Source organism: Melanaphis sacchari, unplaced genomic scaffold (genome assembly GCF_002803265.2).
Source record: "Melanaphis sacchari strain LSU unplaced genomic scaffold, SCAv2.0 Contig28_pilon_pilon, whole genome shotgun sequence".
NCBI lineage: Eukaryota > Metazoa > Arthropoda > Insecta > Hemiptera > Aphididae > Melanaphis > Melanaphis sacchari.
Window position 1 is genome coordinate 964,324 of NW_020271162.1, and position 27,729 is coordinate 992,052.

The following is a 27,729-nucleotide window of genomic DNA, read 5'->3' on the forward strand; positions in this document are numbered from 1 at the left end:
TACAAAATAACACCATAATATAATTGTCATGGCCGCAGTCGATATGTCTATGTTGAAAAATACATTGACTTTCGACTGCTGTGGGCCATTTTGAACAATTATTTAATAACAAAGTCAGTTCGATTCAAAATACTGATATTTTTTTGGTGCTATTTAAATCAAATATATGGTTAATGTTTCTTTCATTAACATTAATATTCATCGCAAATAAAAATATACCATATGGAGTACATTATGTTATAACAATGAATAACATATAAGTCTCCATTTCAATGTTTTGTTTTGTCGAAATTATTTTCTTATTTTAATTCTTTTGATTTAAATTTACTTCAAGATATTAATTAGTAAACGTAATATAACTTATATTTGAAATAGATAAATTATATAATTTTTCTTATAGCTATTACTTAATTATAATTATTATATTTTTATTACAAAACTAAACATTTTTTTTTTTATTCTTCTATATATTATTTTAATAACTATTCTATTAAATCTACCGAAAGGTTTTGAGTCTAGACTAATTTTACATTTTATTTAAACATTTTACACTGATATTAAAATATGAATATAACTATGTATATAAATATAACACAAAAAATTAAATGTACTTATAATTATTCTATTGAATCGTTTGAAAGGTTTCGATTCCAGAATAATTTTTCATTTTATATTAACATTTTACAGTATAATTTTAAAAAATCAATTATTATTTATTTTACAAATAACCAAACATTAAAATATAAATAATATAAAAATAATTTTTTATTAAATATAACTTAAATACTGGAAAATTAAATTAACTTAACATTCGATGATACAAAATTTAGTCTAAAACACTAAAACACCAAAATCGTTATAAATCCACAACATTTGCAGTCTTATAGGTGAGACTATAATGTAACAATTTTGAATTTTTGTATGTATAATAAACGTGTAAAAAAAAATATTGAATGTTGATAATATATTAGTTTATTATTTAATTTTTATCCATAAAGTTACTAATAATCAATTATAATTGTAGCTAATAATAGATATAGTGTTAAATAATAAACATTATATTGCATAGTATTGAGTAGAGATCATTGCAGATAGGAAAGGGTTATGATGAAAAAAATATAGAAAATAAATAACATGTTGACATCATCTATTTAAGTCTCTCGATTTTATCAACCATTTTTTCGAATTTCGATAAACTAAACATATTTAAATTTAATAAACACATAATAATATGGCCGTATAATAATTTTGTAAGATTTTAATTAATATTTTAGTTCCAAGAAAAAATGTTATCATTGCAAAATCATTTCTCAAAATCCAAAAATGTATTTGGAATACATTTTTCAACTATAGTATCAAGATTCACGAAACACGTTTCAAGTCCATTTAGAATAGTGTATTGTTATATTAAAATATGCCGATTTTTTTTTTGTATTTTGAATAATTTAATGTGGAACTTTCATTGGTTTAAGCATGACCTTCGATTCAAAGAGTTTTCCGTTTAAAATAAATTATCCGCACACAATCGTATACAAATAACTTTCTAACTCACAGAATCCAAAATTTACGTAATTTTCTTATTTTCAAATACCAAAAATGAAATAAATTGTACGAAAGAAGTTTTAAAATATATACAAAAGTATAATGATATTATGAATGTCACAAGCGATGGCGTATTTTGACCTAAACTTTGGAGAATTGATTAAATTTGTAAAGTCATTCAAAAAAATATATTTAAAATTTCGAGAAGGTTTTATTCCTCCGTCTTCTCTGTTTATACGATTAGAACTTCACTAGAAGCAAGGTTATTTTTCTCAAAAACTCAGTTCTTAGACATGATTATACGCCACTGATCACGGCTAATAGTATTTTAATTTAATGCTTTTCAAACACCGAAATCGTAATGCCTTTTCACTCAGTATTAATTTTAGTTAGGGAACCTGAATAAATTAATCAAGACAATTCTGAATTTCCTACAGTCATTAAACTAATGTGAATGTCAAGAACATAATATAATATTCCTGGATACCAACCATTGATTACCTTTGGTAATTTCCTAATAACAGATCATCAAGCGAATCTATAAATAGAGTGGTCGAGCATTTAATGATGTATAACTTGAACAATATTCGAAGCGCACGGACACTGTTAATTACCGCAATGATATTAATTTTGATTCCTTATTTACAAGAGGTATACCGAATAATTTTCAATTAGTTTCGCACAGAGTTTGAAATCAGTTTGTATTTATCATACTTTAATACCAAATTTAATAGCTTACTTTACAAGAAAATATTTGCGTGCTTTACATATCATCAGCATTTGATCAGTTGAATTATAATTTACATACACAGTTATTGATAAAAATCTATTTGTTTCTAGTAGCTCTTCGGTAAACATGAATAGTATTCATTATTTGTGAACAAATTAATTCAAACAACAGTTTATCATTGATGATGAACGAGACTATAATTACACAAGTATATTATTATCATGTAAAACTAACGAAGATGATAAAAACCTTTAAAAAAAAAATAATCATATTTTTATTATTATTTCTCGAGAATTTTTATTTTCTAATTTACAACATAAAACAAATATTATACATTTTTTATTTTCATATTCCAAATTTATATCTGTGAATTATTATTGTTTATCGAAATGTCCAATCAATTATTTTTATTAATATATTGTCATATTTGTATTAATAATGGTTGCGTATATCTTAAGTTAAATTATCATTTTGAGTACGATCATCAATTTTATGATTGACGCTGTAAAGATCAACAAATATTTGTATATGATTTTCAAATTTCATTACCCACTCTTTGAAAAAGGTGAAAGTATAATTTGTATTTCGGTTTTAAAAAAAACACAACTCACTTTGAAGTGTTTTCTTCTGTTAATACAGCTCAAAATACAAAGAAATTCCCACCGGAGCTCCTTTGGCAAGAGTAACAGTTTTACGAAATTACTAGTTGTCACAAGGGATTAAACATGTATAGTTCACGGTGAATATAAATAAAATAAAATCGAAAAATATATTGAAGTGAATATTTTCACTGAAATGGATTATTTTAATTCAATTTTTCTTTATAACAAATGACTAAAGTTAACTATTGCAATATTCCGGAAGCTTTCAAACATCAAACAGCCATAACATAAAATATATTATATTACAGATTTTTTCTTTTAACATATATATTTAAATATATTATCGGTAATTTTTTTTCTTATTAATAATATTATTAGCTCCAAATTTTAAGAATAAATTTAAATTATCGTTGAGTATTGGAAACTACTCTAAAATATTGTAATTTTTACAATGTACATATTACAGTACAAATCATTACCTATATATATATGGTAAGTAATAAATTAATTTAATCGATATAAAAATAGAATATTTTTAAAGCGTTTAATTTTTTCTTCTTGATTTTAAAAATTTAAATATTTTAAACTTACATTAGCTTATTATTACAATCAAAATACACTTAAGTACGATTATTTTACCACATGATTTGGCAGAAAAAATATTTCTTGGATTGCCAATTCATTAATGTAAAAATGAATCTATAGATTAAGTTGGTTGCAGTTTATTGATCCATAGATGAATAACACTGTAATAAATTTAAAAACAAATGAGGTAAGGGTATAGCTAAATGATCTGGTAAAAACTTTATATAATAATTTCGTTAAGTAGTTATTGTTAACCATTTAATACCTATCTAAATTGAACTATTCAAAGTTTAAAGTTTTAAATGAATTTCGTTATTGAAAATATGTCACACTGATGTGTTAAATTTGAATTAAATGATAAATCATTACATTAGAAAAATAATTCTAAGCGGATACTATGTGTTAGCCTTCACTTCTAAGGATATTTAATAATGTATTTGGGTATAGGTACTTAATATACATGATTATTTTTCTTATAATAAATAGTTATTATAGTTATGATAAATATGTCATTTTATTTTTTCAATAAAGAGTCAAATATATTTTATTTCAGTCTAATTTTAAATGATATACAGCCACTATCTATGTAGATATGTGTGAGGCATATGTGCGTACTAAGAGGCGTATATTATCTCATAATAAAGAAATAATAAAGAGGCGTCATCTCTCGTGGCCCTCTTTTTTAGAGGTATCACACGGCTCTTTCAAATAAGTTAAAAGTAGATTTACAGTGCAATCATATAACTATTTTATTATTATTATTGAAATGATAAGACTTCAATATCTGAGGAAATTAGTAATATGTATTTTTATATATTAATCTAAATTCCATGGTGTTATATTATGGTGCATATTTTAAAGAAATAGATAATAATAGTTATCAAAATTGTCTTAAAGTAATTTTTAAAGGCTTTCCATATTCATGGAAAACGTAATGATGTTTCTCGAGTTTTCCTCTTAAAGTTCTTGTTTTATAGTTTGTGGGTTCCTAAGAATTCGTTTGAAACTGTTGAACTTAGGGCATTTTATTACGACTTGTTTGATGTCAATTGTCTATTGACTATCACAGAGTTCGTGAGGTGAAAGTTTTTCTCTAGTCATGAAATATAGATATTGTATTAAACAAAAGTGTTCAATCTGAGACTTCGTAATAACTACTTCTTCATATATAGTTAAAAGCAAGAGAGATTTCCATGAGATAATTGATGTTATGATTTCTCTAAGTTTGTTTATAATAATTAGTGTCTCTTCTCACACGCCTTGTCAATATGTTTTGGTTAAATTATTAATTTTTTTGAGTATGTCTTGAAGTCATATACCTAACTATTATATACAACCATAGTGAACATTGAAGTGTATACAGTAGATTACTGCTAATACCATACATATTTATAATTACTAGTAAACTGCATTTATAATTTTTTTTAAAGTTTCCAGTATCCAAACTTTGACTTATCCGAATTAGACACAACTCCTATTAATTCATATAATTATAAAGCTCTATTGTATTTAAATTGTTTGGAGACCCTAGTTTTATTTAAAATTATAATTATATTTCTTCATACTCCAATTTTTCTTTTCGTGGTATATTATATAAATATCTACCTAAATGCATTTACAGACCCATTTAAAAGTTATGTGTATGCCCAATGTTAATTATTATAAATTATTATAAAAATATTTAAGTTTAAAAACAATTGTTAGTTATTGATGGGCCTAGATATAGACGTTTTAGAGAGGGCTCCAGGTTCAAGTGAAGATTTTAAAATTATTAAAAACATTTTATGATAAAATTAACATGGCTACGGGTTTAATGCTAGTTAAAAAGTGAATTTTTTCAAAACTCTTTTTATTTAATTAGTCAGTGAATTTTCTGATTAACTTAATAATTTAATTAATAAATAGTTTATCTATTGTAATAGTTACATATTTTTCAGTTAATTTGAACATTAATATACAAAGTATTATTATACGTATTATATATACATGATATAACTACAATATTTTCGGTAGTAAAAATTAATTAATTATTTGTGTTACTTTGTTATAAACATTTGTTTTAAATAAGAAGAAAATATATATAATTGTTTTAATGAACACTCATTATTTCATAAATCATTGTAAATAGTGTCAATAAAAAGTAATGTTAAAAGAATACGACTCATTAAAAAAAAAAAAATAAAAATATTTATTGACCATTAAAACATATTTAAAAATTGCCATTTGTGATCAAGGTGATAATTAATACATTTTCATCTGAATTATGTTAATATTGTTTTCCATATTTAATACATGTAATATATTTTATTATTAATGCTTATTCAAATTAATTGTGTTTATTAACTTGTCAATCTTTGAAAATTAATTGATATGATAGATTGCTTACTTTTATTCAAATCAAATTACTTATTTAAAATTTGAGTAATAAATGACCTTCAAACACATAAATATTTGAATAAAAATTATTCACACATATTTTGTTAAAAAAGACAATGTTCTAACTTTATGATATTCAAACACATGTAACAATACAAATTATTGTTGTACCGAATATTTTTATTGTTAAATTTCACTAATAAATATTGGCTATAATTATTTTAAGCTATTTGGTCAATAGTAATTTAATCAGATAATTAAAAACATAAATACATACTTACTTATATAAGAATTTAAGTATATCAATAATAAAAAATAGATAGTTTAGATATAACATGATAATAATAACTAAAATAAATACTAAAGTAGAGCAGAGATAAGAAAAAAATAAAAAAATTTTTGAACAATTTTGTTTTAAAGCTTAAAATGAATCTCGCGAATTTTTTTTTTCATATATTTTAAAAGCATTTTGTATTCATTCAAATTTTCAATTGATAAAAACACGTATGAATTTAATGTTGTTAATATTTTTATTATTGATACTCATATGAACATTTAAATTGTATAATTTTTATTGAAAATAGTTTAAAAGTAATAATATGACATAATATTACATAGTATAGTTTAAAAATAAATACATTTTGTTAAAGCGTAAGTTTTATGTGATTACACGTCTTATTACATATTTTAAGTTAAATATAACGAGAGTATTTGGATAGTATTAAATAATTAGAAATATGTATTAATTAAACATTAATCAATGATGATGTCACAGATATTATTTCTCAACAGTGAATAATCATAAAGTTATGTTTACGCCAACGTTGTCAATATTATAATGTTTAAATAGGGATAAAAAAATGATCCTATTTGTTTTTCATTAATCAGGATACACAATTATTTAGCGTTAAGATTATAATAATAACAATACGGAAAAATTAATTAAAAGTTCTTCCAACACAATGAAGCCGTAATTGATTTTATTCTTAAACAGAAATGATTTATATTGATACATTAAATACTGAGAGGAGTGATTTTTTTTTTTATACATACCTATATATTTGCCAATAATTTTGAAAATGAAACTGAAAATATTTTCAAAGGTATTATGGCATACTAATCGGGCTAACATTAAGGGTCGATATCATGAATTGGACTTTCAAAAATATTTTTAACATTTTAAATATTACTAAAAAAAAATAGCAAATTTGATCTAGATAATACTTTCAAAAGCCATGCATGAAAAAATCTTTAATCAGGAAAAACAAAAAATATATATATACATAACAAAAATATTTACGTAACATTTATTTTTGATAAAATATATTTAATAATTTAATTGTAATTCAAAAACATAAATTAAAATAATAAAAATTTTCTATAAATATTGATGTTAGTACTTTCTACTTTCTAGATACTATCCTCATATACGTACAATTTCAAAATAATTTTTTAGACAAATGAAAATGTTGACATCTTAAAAATTCAATTATAAAGCTTAGTATAGTTAATTCTCGATTATCTACGATCCTCAACAGAACAGATTTATTTAAAAAATGTAAATTATGAAAATGCACCATAACATTACAATACTTCATATTAATATTATGTAAATATGTATAAGATACGGTTCTACAAATCAACTTAATATTAATAAAATATGTTAAAAGCATTTTTGTGTTAATTTTTTGCCTAATTGTCTATTTTGTATTATAGTGGAAACACCACCTAATTCCGTGGGTAATCGACAGTTTACCATACATGATTTTAACTTTTCTCATTTAATAAATATTGTGTTATAATATAATATTATACTTGAATGTCTAAAAATTGAGCATAAATCTACATTAACTTTTAATAAGTTTTTTTTTAAGTTAAAATATTAACAGAAATTATTAAAATTGCTAAAATTTGTCAAATATTTTGTAAATCATAATGTATAAAATATTTAATGCTTTATTTTATAGATATTTTTAGGCTTGATTGAACATTTTGTAAAATTAAAATACCAGATAACCTGAATTTATAGCAATTTAAAAATATATCGTAAATATAAACATACCATTGTTTAAATATATTTAAATTTTACATTAAAAAATAAAAAAATGGGTATTTAAAACTGAAAATAATGATTTTTTCTTTTATTATCGGAGATTAAAAAACAAGAAAATGTTTTCCTATAACGTGTAAATGTATATTATTATTATTAACTAAAAATAATGATTTTTTTTTTTTAATATTAGTGTGTGAATTATTAAAAAAATAAATACATTCAATTTCATTAGAAGTATAGGCTGTTTTCCACCAACACACAGAATTCTTTTTTGTAAACGAGATCAAAGCGATGAAATTACTTGATTATTGCCGACGACATCTCCTAATAATTACTTTCGAATATCGTAACGTGTAAACAGCTAGAAGCTTTTAACCGATACATTAATAATTTTTTTTTCAGAAAATCGTGATCAAACTTAAATAAATTTTGTTGTTTGTCCAATTTAGTTTTCAAGCCAATCAGTAACGAAACGTCTATAGATGTTCTCGATATTGATTAATTTTGTTTCAAAAGACAAACAAATAAAAATAAATAAATAAATACATTAGAACGTATACATGTTAAAATGTTATTTCACATAGGTACGCCACGCTGTAAGCACTTTATTACCAAAAACAATTACACAAATAAAATAATTTATATGTATAAATTGTTAAGTTTAATTTATTTAGATAGTGTTTTAGGTTTTTTAACTGTCTCAGACATATCAAAGGGATATGGAAATAGTAATAATGAAAAGCAATTTCCTTTAAAAACAAACATTAAAGAAAACTTTTAATGTTTAATAAATATACGACTTGATATAAGCTTTAATACATTATTAGGATTTTAAACAGATATGTCAATTATTTGGATAGAACACATGTCAGGAATTGTCTTTGATACAATAAAGTAAAAGGCAGTTTTATCAAAGGAAATTGTGTCCTTTCTCAAATTAAATAAGTACCTAAAACTCTATTATTTACTGAAAACCACATTCAATGATAATTTAATTTAAACACAAAATATAACGTTTTACTACAAAAAGCTGTTAGATTTTTATTTTATTTTACCAATATGTTTCACAACGTTATAGTTTTACTTTGTACAATATAATGCAAAAATACATTATGATTAACGTAATAATATCTTTAAAAGTTTTATTATTTTCTTCAAAATTTTTAAATGAAAAATTTAAGCTACATAAAATGCTAACATACATTGCCCTGTTACATTGTTCTTTTTAAAAACCACCATATAGTTGTTTAAAATTATTAAAAAAAAAAAAAAATTAACAATATTTTATATTATTATAAGTAGATCATTTTTGTAAATTAACATTTCAATTTTTTCGTAGAATCTTAAACCACAAATTTTTCATCTTAAATTGAAAAAATATTTGAATAATATTTAATATTTGTACATAAAATTCTCAAAACAAATATATATTTTTTTTTAATATAAATATATAGATCAACAACAATTAATATAAGAGAGAATGAAACAATGGTTATATTAAAGATTAAAATAGTATGCAATCAATGTATATGTCTAAAAATTATCAAAAAAATGCCATGCCATATTATATTTTTACAAATAACACATTTATGAATTAAAATAGTACTTCAAAAAGAGCATAAAGCATTGCAATAAATTAAAAATTCGACGCAGGTGGTATTATTTAAAAATATGTACCTAATGTAGTTTTTAAGTAAAATATGTCTCCTTTAAATATAAGTAAGAAAAACTCGACCAATCTTACAAAATGTAGTCATTTTAAATTTCGATCAGTTATTATAAAAAGTAATTGTCATAAGGACTTAGGTTATTTATTTTGATGTTGATTGTTTATTTTATTAAATAAACTATATTAAAATATTAGGTATATTATAATACTATAATTAAATAACTATATGATTCATAAAGTGTCAATAATTGTTCGTCGACGCTTTGATTTCCAGAGTGAAATATTATAAGACGTAAAACGTAATTACAAAGATTGCATTTTTTTGGGATTTTAGAGTTTTTTAGATTTTTTTTTTAATTTGATATTTTATTAAATAAATTTTTATTGACGTATATCATCTTAACTTATTGTTAATTAAATACATATATTTTTTTTTATCATTTGTAAAATAGATAACAATTAGTAATAATTAGAATAAATATTAGTGATACAAGATACTATCGACTAAGTTTTTAAATATTTACGAACCAAAAGAAAATTAAAATTAAATATAAGATATATATTAGTTATGACAACAGGTTGTGAAGGCGTCTACGCTTTAGTCGGCGTACAGGAGGTTGGTCATTTAGTCTATAATATTTTGCTTTATAAGTTTTTAGATTTTAAAAATACTATAAAATAAACGTTAATATATTTACTTATTATATATAATTTTCACATCACTTTATATTTCGATTAAAAATTATATGTAATTATTAATAATTTACATTATTATTTTTCTCATTATGTACCGGTATTAATCTGTGAAAAAAAATGATTTAACATTTTTAACATTGATTGCATACCTATTTAAGATTTCTGATGGGTGTATTAGTTTTATCGACATTTGAATATACAATTATTTATATACACAATTAAGTATCTTTATAAGTATTTCATAGTATTAAAGTTTATACTTTAAGTATTACATAATAAACACAAAAAAGTTTTTTTATATTATTATCAGTAATTTCTACATATAAATGATTGAACTTATTTTAAGCGAAAACATCTCATAGATACAAGTGTACAACAATACAATTTATAAGCTAATACAAAAGAAGCATATAATGGTGTAAATAGCGCTTTGTATTATAAATAGCTTAGGTTATTAGAACACATTTCATTTTTTGTAGAAAATAATAATATACCGAATTAATGGTTAAAAATGCCGAATCCCTAAACTTAGTTTTTTCGAATTACAATATACAATATCTAAAACCATACACGTAAAACTATTTTTCATTTTTCGTCTAATATGGTTACGTCGAAAATACAATTTGATATGTATTTAAAAACAATTTCACATAATGTATATTTTCGCTTTTTGGAAGTGCTTTAAGACTAACTTCATAAAAACCTTAAAATAAATATTCAATCTTTATATAGTTATTAAAAAAGAAAAATATTATGAATTTCAAACTACAAAATAAGTTGCGAAATTTAGTGATTTTGACGAGTCTTGTAAAATTTTAATCTTAAATCACTTTTAAGGAAATTTAAGAAACAAGAAACTCCTTCCTTGATGTTGTGATAAGTTGAATTAAGTTTCTGTCTATTACAGAAACGATTTAAGTATATACGTTAATCATATGTAGTGGTTAAAAAGTAAAAAGGATTTAAATTTAAATAATAGGCCATCTTAATACAGTACCGTGTTAAATAATTTGGACACGTCAAAGTTCCAAGCATTAGTATTCTATTATCAACGACAAAGAAATACAGCCTATTATTTAACGCATTCGATAAATTGTAGATAAGATAGAAAACTCAATACAAGTCGAATATTTTTTATTATTTTAAATCTTACTTTACCAAATATTATTAGCCATTATTAACGTGTAATTTTGTAAGAATAAATAGACTTATCGTAGATTGATAAGAAAAGGTTAATTGTATAAATAACTTTATATTAGTCAAAATATTTTGAAAATTTTGCTGTGTGTAGAAAATTATAATTTGGGTGAAAATGAATAAATAAGTTAAATGTTTCTAATTTCTATGATTAGTGTTTTTCGTAAACTAATAAAACAAGAAATGCAATATCATTTTTTTATGATTTTTAAATTACAAAATAATTTACATAATTTCGTGATTTTGATGAATTTTACAACTATTTAAATTTTAAACGATTATTAAAAAAAATCAAGCTTGTGTGTTTTCTATACTTGAATTATTTTTTTGATTTCATTTATTGATGATTGTCTGTATTTGAAATCTACATAAACTAAAGTGTATTATTAATAATAAATATTTTTGACATAATGATTTAACACAGCAGAAATACAAACTAGAGAAAATTGGTATTTTAAAATACTAAACAATAATACGTGACTAGAAACTTTTATTAATAATTTTTATTTATTTGGGTATTTATTTTGAAAAATTTAATTTAAATGGTAATGATGTATAATATATGCACAACAACAAACATTACAAATTATCACATGATTAATGAGAGATAAAAACATACACGAAAATTGCTACTTTTGATCTTTCAAATTGTCTATTTAAGTATAAAGGTATCAATTCTTTCTTAAAAAAACTTTTCGTTCTGGTCGTTTGATTAAAAAAAAGTTATTATTGTAAGAATAATACATTTTTAGATCTTAAAATGATAAAAAGTAAAAAATAATAATATTTCGGGTTTAGAAAATCTTAAATTAAATTGTCCTTTAAAGTATATTATTTACCATGTTTAGTTAAATATATCTTGTATTACAATAATTATTTTCAATTCGACCTATTTTTACATATTTTTTTTTTTCCATTGAATGACATGAAAAAATGAAATTTGAATTTTTTGGAGTTACGCCGTTTGTTAAGTAGGCTGACGATATATATTATATCATAATTAATAATATATAATAAATAATTATAATATATATAAATTATATATAATAATAAAAAAAGAGTATATAAATAAAAATAAAAAAGTTAAATATAAATTTTAAAGAGAATGCGATCTTGTATGATTATTGTTACCTTATTATACAAATTCCCACTCAAACCATGACATTATATTCCCCAATCAAAGTCGTACTGCATCTAAGATGTTTACACATCATTCGTGAGTACAAAGGCACTCACATAGGTTTTATTTATCATTTTTAATACACAGTAAACAATATTTTATTTTTTGTTTCTTTTTTTTTAATAGTAATAAATAGCAATCCGTTACTAAAATTTCTTATCAACCAATAAATATATCAAAAATCATATAAATTCACGGTTAATTTATATAAGATATTTATTCGTTTGTTTTTTTTTTTAATTATTTAAATTTATTTATAATTTTATTAACATTGAAATGGCCAAGTTTTGATTTAAAATTCTTACTGAATAATTAAGTTTGACACATTATGTGTTGTTAAGATAATTGATTTTATGTGAAAATGTAACGAGTATACTTTATACTTTAATAATTTATAGTAGGTAATATACTTAGTCACAGAATATTTCTGAAGGAATAATTCATGACTACAGTTTTTGTCACGACGTAAAAAATACATTATTTATTCGAAATCGTTATAAAATCGTGTTTTCGTTTAAAAATCATTGGAAAAAACACTTAAAATGTCAGAGAGAAATTTGGGTTTGAACGTTGGTTTAGGTTTTAAAAATAAATATAGTTAACTCAGGTGATATTATAAATTAATAAAATAAAGAGTTTTTACTTGCGATGATAACTATACATGGTTGTTTAAGTGAGTCACTAGATTTTAAGTAATATAATTGCATTAATAAATAGCTTAACACACTTTCAATAGTATTCATATTCTTCAAACACACTTTTTCGCTGTAAATCGTAAATAAAAAACGATAATAATTATTATTCAATATTCAACATACTCAGTGAGGCTAGCCTATCAAAAACAATAAAACGGATAGTCTAGAAAGAAATATATAAATTTTATGTATTAGGTATACATTTTACTGCCATGATTACGATACATTTCGATGTGACTCGATTGATAAATACAAAATATTTTTCTTATCCCTTGTAAATAATTATCTGTGCGATTCACTATGTTTTTTCTCGAAATATTATTGATGGCTTGAAAAACAATTCCAGTTAACGAGAGTTGTGCATTTTAGACTATGTGTGTGGGTTAAAATTCGGCCGCACTACAATTCTGGAATGACGAGTTCTAAAAACAATATGGACGAGGGTAAATTATTGTAATAACAGTTTATAAAAATACGTCTAAATGGCAAACAAACAAAATGTCTCAAAGACCAGAGTGACGACATAAACGTTGTTTAAATATTATATTGTATCGAACACACACACACACACACACATTATTTCTGAAGAATAATATTATTCGAGTGAAAAAAGTTCATTATTTTAGTGAAAATCTACGAATTGGTTCTCAAGTCTGAATTACCGAATTGGTTCACGAGTGGTTTATAATGTAATGGTAATAAACAAAGTGATTCCATTAATTTAAATTTAATTATAAAACTAAATAAAAATTAACTTTATCGACAAAGGTTAAAAATGATTGTACATGTATCCAACCTACAACAATTTGTTTCTTGTTCCACATAGATTTAAAAGTACAAAGAATATTTAATTACGATTTACTCGTTTACGTTGTTAGTCAATTTACAAAGGAGTATTATATAAATAAACCAAAAATCAGACTTCGGCGCTTGTAAAAATGACATTAATTTTTTCAAAATATTTTTTGAATATATTATTTTTTTTAAATAATTAAATTTAATTTAAAATTAACATTTTTTTTTTACATTTTTTAATTTTATAGAAATTGTTTTTTAATATAAGCGGTTTTTACTTTTTAGTATCCAGAGCCATATATCCACTTGCTTACCTTTTTTCTGGTGCGTTACATAAGTCACTTGCAAACTAAAATTATTTAAAATGTAAATAACGTATGTTATATCGATGAACTCATAAATAATATGATTTAAATAAAACGTCAAATTTAAAATAGAAAGAAGGGTAAACAAATCAAACAAACTAAAAAGTATTCAATACATCTGTTTCTTTTTTCACTTAAAACAAATCGTTTATAGGTATTGTTCATGATGATTAATAATCATATTTAGTTTTGGAAGTTTTATATTATAAATAAGCTGTTGAAAATAAAATAAAATAAATTGTCACCACTGATCGTTAGATACTGCCGAAACAACTATTTATAAAATATTTATTACCGATTGAGTAATGATCTCTAAAGATATAAATTTGTTAAAAGCTTCTTTGACGATAAAAAATATAGCCAATCATTAATTCGTTATAGCAGTTAAATGTATTAAATTTTAAACATTTTACCCCTCTCTTCCACTTACTTTGTCAAAATCACATTTGAATATTTCAATGATTGGCAGTTGAATTATACGTTTGCAATTATTTTTTAAACAACTACTTATAATATTATTGTATGGATCTATATTCTGTATGTTATAATATTTATTTACACAATGATAATTGATATAATATGTTTGTACACATTAGATTTTTGCAAGATTTCTTATTTAAATTTTAGGACATAGTGATTGTGTCGTTTATTTTCTCCATAATTATATTGTCGTCTGTCGAGTTATATTTATTTTTTTCAGTTAAATTTTGTTGTCCTCGCTATTTTATCGAAATAAACCCAACATTGTTTTTTATATTCATATCAGATCGCATTATACGTTTCGTCATTGGAAATAGAATTAGCGTTTTTCAATCTAAAACTTAACGCCTCGTAGTCACGATGAGAATCCGTCATCCGGGCGTCATTGTCTTATGTTTTCACAAAATATATTATAAAGACTTTTTTTGTAATACCTAAAAAATAAATCCTTTCATGATTGAACAACATTTTAGACAATGTAAAAGTTTTATACGCGTGGTGTGTGTTCTTACTATATCATGTTTTTAAATAAAAAATCCATCATTTCTCACATTTTTTGGAATTTGCATTATGTAGGTAGGTACATTATATTTACACACAATATTTACTATTTATAATATATTCAATCAATGTCACACCATGAGTTCAACTTTATTTGATTTTCATTTTTTATTCTTATTCGAAAATGTCGATTGCGTAAGCTATTTAATTTACATTTGATCAATTGCATACAAAATTATTTATTTATTTTTTATATTTTATAATAAAAGTAATTTTCAATAATATTGTGTTATTTTAAACAAGGTCACAAATTTTAAATTTTAAATGATAAACATGATTTCAACATGGAGTTAGAATAGTTAGATGTGTGTGTATGTTTTTTGACTCAAACGTATCAATGATTACTCATTATGCTTACCAAATAGTTAATTACAAGATAATTTTTTTAATTTAATTGGAAAATTTACTCATTATTTATTAATATAATTATAGTTTGATGAAAATAAGTTTTTATTATTATGTTTAACAAAACAAAAAAATATTCGTTAAAACACATATCTATGTAATAGAATTATAAGTAATGAATTATTTTGATTGTAAATAAGATATAAAATTTCAGCACATTTCGAAAAAAATAGAAATTTTCCAAGAACACATAAAATATTAGAAAAACTAAAAACTTTTAAAACTGTTTTCAAAAAATTAAAAATAATTTGAAAGTATAGAAAAATTATAATACTCAAATGAAATAAAACATAATTTCAAATAAAAATTATTTTTAGTAAATAATTAAGCTATAATATGACCTAAAAAGTACGCCCTAACTTGAAATTGCTTAACCTTATAACTTAAGCTAAACGATATAAATTCAACATAAAAAATACATGTTTGAGAAAAAAATCTAAAGTAAAAAATTGTGCTCATTAAAAAAAAAAAAAAAAAAAAAATGATGTTTCTGTACAAATATGTACTATATTTCCCAGTAAAATCAATTCAATGTTATTATAAAAAAAATTTAATGAAATATAGTTAAAGAAATGTTTTTTCATTAAATTTCCTAATTTATAAAGAAAAAAATTCATCTTTATTAAGTATGTACATAAAGAATTGATTTACTTGTGAATACATTAATAATTGATTGAGATAATAATTATACTATACACGGTACAAAGTACTGCAATGTTCATATCTTTACAATTTAAATTCATCTATTTAGTAGGTAATTTATTTATAAATGTAAGAAATACGGTCACGAGAATACTGATATCAAATTTAAATATAAAAATAAACCATAACTCATGAATTGTATATTTGTACGAATTGCTTTTTATGATGGTAAATATTTGTGTCCAAAATCTGAAAAAATAATTTCATCACGTAGGTAGTTCAAGTTTTATATTGGTCGTATAATGCGAGTCATCGTTTTGTAAAATATTGTCAATTTGTATACTTGTTTTATTATATACGAGTATGTATAGGTATACTATTTTATGTCAAATCACCAAGTGAATGTAAAGAGTTCTATTTTAGATGAAATAAAATGAGTAAAAATTATTGCCCATAAAATATTTTGGGGTTCATAATCAAACTTTATTTTCATAATATTTATTCGTTTCATGCGTTTATATAATATAATATGTTTAGTCAGTGAAAAATTCTATGAGTTTTTCAAATGTGTATATGTTATTATTATACGGCTATTGCGACAATATTGGCCATTCCTATGCAATGGCACAGTTATTTTCTAAACCATTCATTTTATTACATAGATGATATTTATTATTATGTTTTCAATTAAATAATTGTTTTCGATATTATTGAATCTAAGTCTAGAAATTGCATTCGATGAATCACTATGAGAATTGTATGATTTAAAAAAGTAATTCATCAAGATTTAGGTATTATAGGTATCAATTCATTATTATGAGTTATACCTAAAATACAAATAATATTAATTAAAACAAAACAAAATCAATACAGACTATCTCTAAAAATAATTATTTTAAAACTTGACAGTGGTGGATTTTAGGAGCATGATGTTGGCAAGAAGGCAGAGAAGGTCTAACCTCATCTAACCTTCCCTTGGGACTTGATTAAATCCATTTAATAAATCAATACTAAAATAAAATAATTTATGGCAATTATTACCTGTAAATATCATAAAAAATATAAAATATAACAATTTATTATAAAAAAATAAGAACGTTTTAATGATAATTTTCTACAAGAGAAAAAAATATTTGTTTTTTGTTCCATTGTTCTATATTCCCCTCTCCTTGTTAAAACGTTGCTAAAATGGTCATTTGTACTAAAGTATATTGTCATACTCACATATTAATGAATTTAGAATTCAATAACATTGTTGAAGTTTTGCTTTTTGCATTTAACATATAATATGAACCAAATTAATTAAGTATATGCATTTAAAACCCAACATTTTTCGTAATTCACAATGAATTTACGATTATCTATAACTATTTTGAGCTACTTGGGATGTAAAAAAACTATTTGAAATAATATTATCATATAATCTACAAACTATATCAAAATTAGCTTGATACATATAAAGTTAGGAACATTTAAACTAGCAGTCGTTAATTGGTGGTCCACGGTAAAAATTTGGTGGTCCACAGAAAAATTTGAATATTATTTGTAATTTTGTATTTATAATCATAATATAAATATTGTAAGTTCAGTTTACGACAAATAAGATTAAACAAGTAATAATATTGTCATTATTATCCCATGTTATAAAATAAATAGACCTTATATCGTTATCGCAACACGTTCAAGAATACTATAATGATTCAAATCCAGTCTTTATTTTAGCTTTTAATTTTTTTTTTTTTTTTGTATTTAAGACTCATGAGTACAAGTGATCCGTATAATTTAGAATTATGGATTTAGTAGTCCCTAAGATCCCAAAAGGTTTTCGACTGCTGATTTTTTACGAAATCACTTGCAACGAAACACGAAATCGACTCACAAACGAGTACTTAAATTTAAATTAGTTATTCATGTAAAGTGAACTGGAAATAATTCGTGTCCCTTAAGAATTGTATAAGTGACGCAAACTTTCCATTTTAAATTTTTTTATTTTCTTAGTAAAATCAGGTATGTGTGCAACGAACGAATTGCTGAGTTTTCGTTTTCATATTTATAACTAATAAAAGTTACGACAAACACTGAAGCGCATATATACCGGTGTTACATTCGTCAATAAATAACAAATACATTAAGTATAATTTGATACTAATAGGCTAATATTGTTTCTTTTAAACATGCCATCTCATTCCTTTGTAATGCGCTCCGCTTCACTTAAATAAATACTTACTTAGGAATTACAATATTATAACCGTTGTGCCGTAACGATATTGTGCTAATGTTTGTATTGCCATTTGTATTAGTGACAACAATAGATATTGTAATGTGGTTCGCCGAATGCTATAATGTTATTCTCGTATATATTTTAATTTTCAACTGTTGATGAATGAAATGATCTAAAAATATGTTTTTTCCCATGGTATCATCCAAACGAGCTTCAATAACCCCGAAGAGCTATTCTGTAATATTATCGGCGTATAATAATAATATGTGATGTAACATATTATACTGCGGTACCACATAATAATATTAGACAATTGTTTATTTGTATAGGTATATTGCACTTAAACAAAACTACAATATACGCAATTCTGATAATTGAATAAATATATACGATACGCTTGATGCTTTTTAACCGAATAATAACGTCAAATACAATCTGTGCAGGAATATTTATTCGTTTGATATTATGCCGATTTCAGTTTTAGGTAAAATATGTTTATTAATTGTAATGCGTAGTAGGCCAGACGCGAAGAAAATATCGAGGTTTGGAAATTATTTATATAACACGTGTAATCTCACTGCACACACATCATTAAGTATTAAAAAAAAAAAGTTCAAATAGAATAAAAAAAAAAAATTAAAACACCCCTGTCCGCTCACATATACTTATTATTAATATATAATACATTGGATTCTATGCTATTAAAATTATAATTATTTCAACAGTCTTAAGTTTCATTAATGATTTACAATAATTTAAGGCAGACATTAAAATATCACTGAGTATTATACAGTAACGATACGTGATACATTAATAAATCGTATTTAAAACTTAAAGTATTAATTTTTCCACCCTTGTATTTATCGGTTAAACCCCATTTAATCATTTTATTAAATTATTCTTTGTGAATTTTTACGTTAATCCGAGATATATATAATACCTAATATTCAAGTCTTTTTAAGAGGTACTAGTAAATTTTTCGTTTATAAATACTAGGATTCGATATTAATCTATTTATGATAATGAAAAAGTCGTTATATCGGTTCATAATTGTATTGTATTTACCTACACTAATTTATTATCAATAATTATTATCATTGTAAATATAATATAATACCAGCTTCTTACCAAGTACTAATATATAATCACCGGAAATGGAACAACAAATAGATACTGAATACAAAATAAATAACCAATAATATGTACTTTAAGATCATTCCACATTAATATTACAACTATTTTATAATATAAATACTTAAAATAAAGAACAATGTCAAACATATAGAATGCATTTTTTTTTTTAATTTTAGAAAAATATATAATGATTTATAATGGGGTCAACTTTTTAAAATCAAATGGAAACTTAATTTTTTGCAAACATTAAATTCAAAACATCTTTTAGTGGTTAAAAAACATAAATTACTGCAAAACTAAAAAAATATATATATAGAATATTAATTTATTTGATATAATACTTACTATGTTAATAATACCTATATTGACTAAATTATATTTCCCTGTGTTTAATGCATTTATTGTTTTGTTTTGTAAGATGGCCATGTAAGATTATAAGAGACACATTTGGATTTTAAAACTCAAAATCAAAATACAAATGCAGGAGTATTGGACTGATTGAAAAAACTTCAAACATCGTAGTTTATCCGTCTAGATCCTACTTTCTATGGTGTGGAGGACGGAGGTGAAAAAAAAATCACATCTACCAAGCTATAGTCGACATAACCACATAAAAAAAAAAAAATACGGATCAGAGACGAAATATGGACGAGATACACAAAGTTCAAGTAAATAAAGATTATTTTGTATAACTTATGTAACTACCACAAAACTACAGCTGAGATAATATTTTATATATAAATATAAAAATATATGAATACTGAATTACGACGGCGATGGTAAGAATATATTATTGTATTGTAAATTGTAATTTAAATATTGAATTTAAAATAATATTATCTTTTTAGTGGTACCAGAAGAAATCATAAAAATGTTAATACAATTTAATATCAATATCTCCGAATCTGATATCCGTCATATACAACACTGGAGTAATCGATCAGGGTTATAACTTATATTATATAAAATACATAAACTTACATTTTAAGAGATATTCAAATTGTTGATTAACCAGAAATCCGGTGGAATGAAGGGAGTAGACGGTCTGTTACAACACTTCAAATCATTTTCATCTCGGGATTTTTAAACAATGTTCAAATTAAACAAGATATTTAGTCAAAAATTATTAATTTTTACTTAAGTATTGTTTTATTTTATTTTTGGTATTTTTTCACTTTTAAATTTATTTTTCTATATTACAAATACAAAAAAAAAAATATATATATATATATATAAACATACACATATTTTTTCTTGTTTTTGTAATGTATCTACTTGTTTCAAATTGATTTTTTAAGTTATTTATATCATCTCGTTGGATATTTAAAATAGATATATGTTATCTTAAATTGCTGAAAATCTCATTATTAAAATGTAGGCCAAATTTACTTGGAAGAATTCTTATTGGTGGGCTATAAAAATATAATTTTTTTTATATAGTCACGTACAATATTTTAGTGTAAATGATATTAAATATCTGCGAAGTTTCTTTTTTTCATTGCATGCCATTACTTGTTATTCAAAAGTACAATCTTTTATAAATGTTTTTTGGCAGTATGTGGCAACTTTTAGGAGGTCCAGTTTATCTGAAAATAAATTGTCAGCACTTTTTTTTTTGACGAATAACGTATTAGATAAAAGAAAATATGATATTTTGTATTTTCATCTCGTCAGAACCGTATTTATTCCATAAAATATTTCAGCAGAACGGTATTTCAGCTGAAGATAATGTACACTGAGATATAAGCAGTTGAAAATATATTATATGAAGGTATTTTCTGAAAATTATCTTTTATAAATCTTTTAATATCTAATTAGTAATAACTAAAATATAGTCACAAGGAAAATAAATGATTAAGCTATACTGGCACATACAGAAAATGTATAATTAAATAAACATGTATTTAAAGGAAAATTCAAAACACTGAAATATGTAATATTTAATATATTTTTAGAATAAAACAAACGTACAATAAATTTATCGTTAATAGAATAATTTTATTCTTTTTAATTAATTTTCTGTTTATCATAATATTTAAATGAAGTAAAATTAAATATAAATGATAAATTAAGTTTATTAATATTATATAATATCATTCCCCTTCAAAAACAACGATAGACATATAACGAGAGTGTTATTGTGTAATTAAATACCTATTTTAATACTAGACATAGGAAATAGTATTATAATGAAATATTTTGAAGATTACAAAGTGTTCGGTTGATAAATATAGTTTTAAATTTATTTTTAATTTTATATAAAAAATAAGTATGAAAATCATGGATAATACTAAAAAAATAAGTAGATAAAGTGATATGTCCATAAAATATCAATAATAAGTATTATATTTTATAAATAAAGTTATTAATTAATGCGGTAAAACTAATAAAGTTTTTTCAAATGTTATAAAAACAATAAAATAAGTAATATAATAACATAATATATTATAGTTTTACATACAAATGTATTAAAATTTAATACTTTTTGTTTAAAAAAAAAATGATCTTATTAAATTAAGTAAAAATTCATTTTATCTTTTTTTTTTGTATTGGTTATATTTTTTTTTTTTAGTTTTATTTAGATGAACTTCGATTTTGGCAACAATGTAAAAAAATTCAAAATAAAATATTATTATTTTCATATCAAATCTCATTTACTAAAACATTAATATAGTATCTATATTTTGTTTGGTATTTAGTTTTATATTAGTTTAGCATTTATGTAAATACAAAAATATCCAGTAAGCTATTATTCACCATTATTACCATTTGTTATTTTAATAGCTTATAAAATATAATAATAAAATGACTGTAAACATTACTTTTTCATAAAAGTGAAACGACAAAAGGTAATATTTATATTTTTTAAATGTTGTCAATATTTTTGTTTTACAGTTATATAAAAAAAAAAAATAATAATAATAATAATTTAAAAACATAAAATAAATGACAATTATGGATACTGTTAAGTTTCGTAAAAGAATAAAATGTGAACACCATTGGAAGTTTCTTGGAATAATTAGTTACAAGCGTGAACAAAATATATATATATATATATATACAAACACAATTTAATATTATGATTTGACTTATTGTATGGTATTAATTACCAAAGGCAAGATGTTGTTAGCTTAAGAATGTACATATAACTATAATATATTATAAAATGGAAACGGATAAACCCATATTAACGCATGTTGTTTTATTTTATTTTTTTTAGATAACAACGTCGACCATTTCACACAGTTTGCTTTGGGTCGAAAGTAGTTTTTGTCACAACATAAAAACGTCAAACAATAAGAAGTGTTATTTCAGAGGACCTGAAACCTGATTCAATTTTAAACATTGTTTAATATTTAAAAAACCTCTACTACTGCTTTAAAACACATTTCGTGCCGATTATCGACGGTGCACAAATGTGAATGCGAACTGCGTGTCCGCAAGGATCGTCCATAACATCGAAAATAACAACAACTGTACACTATGATGATATTTTTGATTATAATATCAATATCAGTAGAATAATAAATGATTTTTTACTTAACCATTTGTAAAAATATTTAGGTGCCTATATTAGTTAACTTTTAAGTTCCATCTCGTTCATCTTGTTCCACTGCCCCTAATGCACCCCACGTCAACAACCAAATATAGAGCTAATGAATCTAGAAGGCGTCTAATTTCAACTGACAATGCAAATCTTGCTTTAACCATTTTTATTATATAATTATGTATGATTCTTCATTATAAGTCATTTTGATTTTATATTATCTTTTACCTTAAATGTTATATGTTCTAAATGGCCCAGACTGTATAATTAAAATAAAAATTAAAATAATTGTATGACGCTGTACAATATAATATATTGAAAAATATGCAGTCTTGTAAAAGATAATTTTAGAAAGTGTTCGAGTACAGATAAAAAATACTTAAAAAAAGGTATTAACAATAGATAATTTCAAACTTTTTGTTTACTATTTTTTTCTAGTTTATAAACTAAAAAATCCGAATTATTTTAACATGTTTTATTGTCTTACATTTTTATTTAGCATTTTATATTGTATCATTTGATGTTATTATAAATTCTTCATCAAAGTGTTTCAATTTTCGGTTAGGTATAAAACACACGGAAAAAATAAGTGTCATACGTGCACTTTTAGTATATTATAATATTTCAAATTGAATGGTCGGTTATTTTGAATGAAATCGATCATCAAAAATGTGAAACTATATACAAATATAATAATATTGTTGTAATAATTTATATTTTTTATATAAATTATAATATATTCTTGCTAATATATAAATTAATTTCTTTTTTTTTTATGATAAAATAGAAAATATTATATAACATAAAAATTAAAGAGTAATTAAAAAATAATCATTAAATTTTAATACAATTAGTTTGGGAAAGAGTTTAAAATTCATATTTTATCACTTAAAAAGTTTTTGAATAATTTTACTCATTTACATTAGGTACATTACTGAAAATATGCAAAACTACTGCACAGCTTATATTTAATTAATATTGTTAAGAAAATCATTTAAAATTTGAATTATCATTTAAACAAAATTAAGTTTAATGGTTTTTGTCAATAATAATATTTACCAACGTCTCGCTTTATTTATATACCATAGTTATGATTGTAATCTACACGCGTAAATCACACATTGTGGATAAAATATTAAGAGACGTAGTCATGAAAGTTAATAATATTTTAATTGTAATTTTCTATAATAACACCAATAGTTCAATCAAATTGCGTTTTGTACCCAAAAATTAATAATAACAGTTTATTGTTGGCAAAAGAGAGTAGACTTATTTTTCGTTTAACCGAATCTTATAGTGTTATATTATATTTATCGTATAATATAATTCAGTCACGTTTTTCAACATCTATATTTTGATTTTTACGTATCTCTACTCGTGAATCTGTTAATATTATTTTCAAAAAATCAATATTAATGTTTATATAAATACTTGTTATAAAATTACAAAAATTGTTTTCTTGTATAATTTTAAATTTTAAACAAAACTAGGATATACGTGTCCGGCGTGTCTGTATATTAGTTTTACAACGATGTATTTTTCTTTTTTTAATCATAAAATTGTTTAGTTAAAAGAACAGTATAAACTTACTATCAAGTTAAAAATCAAACTTAAACTCCGTTTTTCCTGATTATTTTGTCTAAGCGTAGATAAAGAACATATTTAATGCAAAAATCACTATCTGAGGAGAAATGTTAGTATGTAAGCCTAATTTAAAGTCTAATTCATAAAAATTATTCATTTAAATATTTATTATTATAAATAAATTATTTTGATTACAATATTATGCTATGTAATTCCCAGAACAACAGTTTATCAAACACAATTGATAACGTTGTTTCAAAGTTGTTTGACAATTATTCGAAAATAAAAATAAGAACATTAATAGGACTTCATAAAAAATCAAGTTAGCATAAGTTATACTTGGAGTCAAAAAATATATTAACTAATGTTATTTGTGAGTTGTATCAAATTATTATAATAAATAATTTAATAGCACATCGTAAACGTGTTTCAATAATAATAGTAATTTTTAATTAATTAAATTTTGAAAAATATGAGTGTATAAATAAAAAAACAATAAATAGAATGTATTTATATTCAATTATTTTAAAGTTTTTAAGTGACTCCAATATATTATCGAAATCGACTAAAATATAGTATAAATAATTAAAAAATATTTAATTATTACAAAATATGTACTTAATTCAAAAAATATACACTAAAAAACGTTAAATAATTTAAATATGCAATTAAATTTAAAAAAAAAGTTTCAAGTATACCAAAATATAACATTGTAGGTAAACACTTTCAATATTTTATTAGTCATGAAATTAACTTGTACATAAAATATATTCCTACAGGTTATAAGTAAGAAAAATGTAGTTAAGTACATATCAAAGTTATTATCGATTTTGTGATACCTACCGAAACAGTAATTTTGGGAATTAGTTATATTTTAGGCATAATTAGTAGCAACATTTAGTTCAGTAACAATAATCTAAAGTTACATAACAGACGTATTTTTCTATAATTCTGAGCAAACCCGTAACCGAATAAAATTTTCTAAGATCATACATGGTTAAAACTATTTCTTTTATATTACCTACGTATAAGTATTTAACAAATAGGAAAATTACATTTCTAACATGTCAGTAAATATTATATTTTGTTAATACAAAATCAACTTAATTTAATGTTACATCAATTTCTCATTAAACATACAAAATAGAAAAAAATACATCGCATTAAAAATTAATTATCTTAAACGTTTCTCTGGCATTTCATAATAAAAATAATTATTTTTCAGGTGAGTCTATGTCAAAGAAGTTCTGAAGAAATGCAAACTAATTACATACTAAATATTTGCAGAATAAGATTTGATTTTAATTAGCTATTTAAAACAGACTTCAATAAAACACAATAATTTCAAATATTTAGCAATTGTCTATCAAACGTCTGTTTAAAAGTGGTTTAGATGCTAACGTTAAATAATTAAATGTTAATATTTTGATTTTATGCAATAATCACGTAAAGAAATGTGTGTGCATTTTAGATAACCAAATACATATTTTTTAAGAAAAACTATTTGTCTAGTAATATCTAAGAGCTATAAAAAATTGTACCCTATACCAGACAATATAAAAAACAATGTTGATTAATACCGAATTTCAGTAATCTACAAGAACATATTATCAATAAATTATAGGTACAGCACCGATAAATGTAGTTGATAAACTAATGAAATAATAAGAAAATAGGTATATATTTTATGTTTTTATTTTGGTATTTTGTTAGTTTAAATTTAGTTTTTCATAATAATGAATAATTATTATTTGTATTATACTTTTAATACACTTAATTAGGTAACAACTAACTAGTTTAAATTACATTTACAAAAAATAAAATTCAATGTAATAATAACTATTATAATATTGGTATAATTTTTGTATTCTGTATTTTTTTATTTATTCGATAATTATTGTTATAAAATTTTTAGTTTTAGTTAAATAATAAGTAAAATCTGTACATTTTTTTTTTTTTTTTTTTTTGAACTTTTTTGTGAATATGAATTTTTATGTTTAATTTGATACTTAAATTTGTATTATTTTTCACTTATAAGATACTTGCACAAGAAATAATTACTTTTAAGTTCCATTAAATTAGGTTACATATTTACAAAATATTTTAAATTTAAATTTGCCTTCTATAACATAATTAAATATTTATTATAATTTTAATACAATAGATTAATGGTTTTAAATCTATTAATTCGGTTAAATTAAGTATAAAAAATAATTAAAATTAATACTAAAAAATTATTGAAGCTTAAAAATTCTTATTTTTTGCACTTGCAATAATATTTACAATCTTACGTTACAGCATTTCTGTAATAATATGTTGTAAATTTCATATTTAGAGTAAAAAATATGGATTTCTAAGCATAAATAATTTTGTAATATTCATTTTAATTATTTTTTGTATTTAATTTAACCGATTATTAATCTATTGTACTTAAAAAAAAAAAAATATTTAAATATTTTCTAGTTATAGATTTAATTAGGTAGGTAATGATATTTTTATCGATTTCAAGTAATATCTTATGTCTATAATATCTTTAGCTTTATTTTTTAGTCAATTAGTATCCTATAATGGTTATAAAATAATGCAATATGATAGTTAATATTAGTTATATATTTCAAGTAAAACGTTTTCTAATAGTTTGATAAAATAGAAAATATACATAAATACCCG

General features: G+C 22.4%; 1 long non-coding RNA gene across 2 annotated transcripts; it reads left to right on the plus strand.

The window, feature by feature from the left end:
* Positions 1-750: 750 nt before the first annotated feature.
* LOC112595648 lies at positions 751-23,748 on the plus strand. Of its 2 annotated transcripts, none has more exons than XR_003114732.1 (3): positions 751-887; positions 20,347-20,596; positions 23,149-23,748. It is a non-coding gene; the product is annotated as an uncharacterized LOC112595648 (long non-coding RNA). The 2 variants fall into 2 exon arrangements; XR_003114731.1 differs by lacking the exon at positions 23,149-23,748 and adding an exon at positions 20,777-21,030 and having other exon boundaries at positions 20,347-20,707.
* The last annotated feature ends 3,981 nt before the right edge of the window (positions 23,749-27,729 follow it).